Below are 3,934 nucleotides of genomic sequence, written 5' to 3'. Positions count from 1 at the left end.
ACATTAAATAAGACTGGGAGGGGGTTGCAGTTCCAGTTTGCCCCCAGAAGGGGTCAGCTGTGAGGGGTTGGGTGGGGTGTTGGAGTTGGATGTTGGAGTGTGGGTGTAGATGGGTGGGTCGCAAGGGCCTCGAAGTGGTTCATCCAAGGCACGGAGTTCATCCCCACCATGAGTCTTAAAGCTGAGCATCCACTAGGAATAAAGTCATTTTGATCACAAGCCCCCAACTCCTGTTCCTCCCCCCATCCCTACTTCCATGGTCACACAAGAGGCCCACAGTACCCTCCCTCGCCACTTCAGCACCCCCACCCTTTGCAATGGAAGTGGAACAAGAACAAGAAAATTGTAATCAGTGCTGGCATGAGCCAGTCTCCACAGAGAAGGAATATCATCCAGATGGTCCCAAATTGAAATGGTGACTTTCCTGCTCCTCTGATGCTGCCTGACCTGCTGTGTTTCTCCAGCTCCATGCTGTGTTGTCTATATTACCTAAGATGAACAGCCAACAACAACGCGCACGCATACCCACAGGGGCCTGACACAATTTAAAGACAGTTGGCTGATTTAGGCTAGGTCAGCTTCAGCAAGTTTTGTGAGGCATAGCAAGGTCATTGCTGTATCTTACCAAACTCATCACATTAACTGCAAAAAAAAACCCGCAGAGGCTGGAAATCAGAAACAAAAACTCGGCAGGTCCGGCAGCAACTGTGGAATCATAGAATTGTGGGAGAAGGCCATTCGGCCCATTGAGTCCACACTGACCCTCCGAAGAGCACCGTAGTGGCAATGAGAGAAAAGTACGCTTCCAAAGAAATTTACTTGCAGCGGCCAACTTTGCATTGGGGTGAGCATTTCTGGCATCGTACAATTATTTGGGAAGGTTGTCTCATTCAATCCTGCCATCAAAGTCAGGGCCAGATGTGTGGAAAGAATGTGTTATGTTTCCCAGGTAAATGACATTGGGACAGATGAAAAGCAATGAGTAATTTGTGGACCTGTAGCTTTCTCGGTTATTAGGAGCCTAACTTTCCCTGAGACACCAGATATTAGTAAAAACCAAAAGGAGTGTGGATGTTGTAAATCTGGATCAAAAGCAAAGCTGCTGGAAAATCTCAGCAGGTCTGGCAGCATCTGTGAAGGAAAAAAGTTAACGTTTTGGGTTAGCTCTGTTTTTTCCTTCACAGATGCTGCCTGACCTGCTGAGCTTTTCCAGCAACTTTGTTTTTGCACCAGATATGAATATCTTTCAAGAGTTGACAGATTTAGTTAAGGAATATTGCGATCCTAAGCATCCTCAAATTCTGAGTGCATTCAGTTTTACTCGGCAATTTGAGATCCATGGGAATCTGAACTGGGATTTTTGACTAGGTTAATACAATTGCCAGAAGCTTGTGACCTGGCTTTAACGCATAATGAGATGTTTGGTATGTGGGATTAATGATATAACCATGCAAAAGCGCCGGCTGGCTGAAGCCCAACTTCAAACAGGCACAACAACTGCTGAGAAAGGTTCATCTTGATTGACTCAACATTTTTCGAATAGAAAATGGCTGCCTGAGTGAAGCCCTAATTAAATATCCATAGGTATTTCAGGAAGGTCGAGAGACTGCCAAAGGGACGAAGGCAAACCTTGCATGTTGATGAGGAAGCAATTCCGTGATTTTGCAAGGCCCACCCGGTGCCACGTACCTTGCGGGCAAAAGTGGAGGCGGAAATCAGGAGGCTGGACAGCGAAGGAATCACCAAACCAGTGCAGTTTGCAGAATGGGAAGCACTGGTCGCACTGATTGTGAAATCTGATGGCTCAATTTGCCTTTGTGGGGATTTTAAGCAAACGGTAAACCGCTTTTCGCAGCTTCGTACCCGTAAGGGTTTATGCCAATATACAAGATTGCTATTTGGGATATCATCAGCCTGCGCTCTTTTCCAGCAACCATGGAGAACATGTTACAAGGTCTACCTCAGGTCACCACTTATCTAGATGACGTGCTAATAAGAAGGAAAATCAATAAAGAGCACTTAGAGAACTTGGGCATAGCGCTTAGACATTTCTCCTAGGCAGGCATATGCCTTAGAAAGGAAAAATGTGTTTTCCTGGCAATCCAGATGACCTATTTGGACTACAGAGTTACACCCTTGGAAGATAAAGTGAGGGCAATCAAAGGTTACCTATCTCCCACATTTGCACTAGAGCTTAGGTCTTTCCTTGGGCTGGTGAACTCTTACAGAAAATTCACATCAACCTGGTCTACATCCTGGCATCAACTCTTAACAAATGTTCAGCCTTAAAAACGATTGTGTAGGCAGGACACAGCTTTCAGGGAAGGTATTGGCTCACTATGGTGCCAGGTGAGATTTGGGATCAACAATGTCAGTTGTCATGTTCTATGTTATATGACATGCTATGCCCTCCTGTATGCCATCGGGATAGTATTAGCTCATAGCTGGCCCAATGGAGAGGCATGGTCACTAGCTAATGCAGCCAGTACTTTGGCTCATGCAGAGTGCAGATATGCCCAGATAGAGAAGGAAGGTTTGGCCGTCATATTTGGAATCAGGACGTTCCACCAATACCTTTATGGATGCAAATTTGTAACAGTAATGGACCACAAACCCCTGCTAGGTCTACTTAAAGGACAAGGCAGTGTTGTCCGTAGTTTCAGGCCAAATTCAACTGTGGGCTCTCATTTTAAGTGCGTATAATTACAAGTTGGGACACTGTCCCAGAGACCAAGTAGCAAATGTAGATGCACCGAGCCACCTCCCGCTGGCAGATACACCATCGGTGGAGGGTCCGTAATGGTTTTAAATTTTCTGGGCACACTTCCAGGTACAGGGGAATATCAGATTTGGGATGCAGGAAGATCTGGTCCTGACAAAGCCGAAACAACTGGTGGAGATAGGGGACACCAAAGGGTCATCAAAACCAGAACTGAAACTCTTTTTTTGGACCCAGACAGACCAGATCACAGTAGACGATGGTGTATCATTATGATGAGTGAGATTGTCCTGAGTAAAGGTTGCCAGCAGATTCTGGCTGAACTCCACTTTAGGGTCATCTGGGGGTTTCAAAACTGAAGATATTGGTGAGAAGTTAGGCCTGGTGGCCAGGACTGGATGCAGACAGCCGTGTGGATGGGGGACTGCCCAGAGTGCCAACAGGGACAGAAACCAGTGACAGCTGCACCCCCACATCCATGGGAATGGCCAGGTAAATGCTAGACTTGCAGGTCCTTTCATGAGCTCAATGTTCTTAGCCATTGTAGGCGCCCACTCAAAGTAGCTGGCTGTGCATAGAGCCCATCTGTCAGACATGGGAATGATGTTGGAGGAACTGCGAGCAACTTTTGTGATACGCAGACCCCAAAAGCTGGGAGCTCGTGAACGAAGCTGGAGCAAAACGTGCCGGGCTCCCTGACAACCTTTTCCCTCTGCCTCCGGAACCCGTGGATTCTCCGTCTCCATCAAGCGTTGAAGGTACCTCAGAATCTGAGATAGACACGGCAGATGTTACTGCCTCGACACTTTCGCAGCCTGGAGAGGAAACTGAATTCCTTCCACCATGCTGAATCTGAGGATATTGGGCTGGTTGTGGTTTTAATGTGGCGCTTCCTGGGCCGTTTTAGTACCAGGGTTGCATTCCTCCCACTCTGCCTCTGATATGGGTGGCGCATAATACACAGCAGCTCCCCTCATGCTCCCAGAGCATCCCAAAAATAAATTAATTCTCCTCTTTGGGCAGCAAAGGCATCGAGGCAGCAACCAACATCCGCCGTATCTATCTCAGATTCTGAGGTATCTCCGGCGCTCAACGGAGAGGGAGAACCCACCGGATCTGGAACAGTCGGAAAGTTTTTTGCCCCTGCCCCATGTTCGCAGCCTTTGTATGGTGCACACGCGTGTTCAGGATCGGCGCATCAACCCGAACCTGATT

The sequence above is a fragment of the Stegostoma tigrinum genome, chromosome 39, assembly GCF_030684315.1.
Source record: "Stegostoma tigrinum isolate sSteTig4 chromosome 39, sSteTig4.hap1, whole genome shotgun sequence".
Taxonomy (NCBI): domain Eukaryota; kingdom Metazoa; phylum Chordata; class Chondrichthyes; order Orectolobiformes; family Stegostomatidae; genus Stegostoma; species Stegostoma tigrinum.
This window is presented reverse-complemented; position numbering follows the sequence as displayed.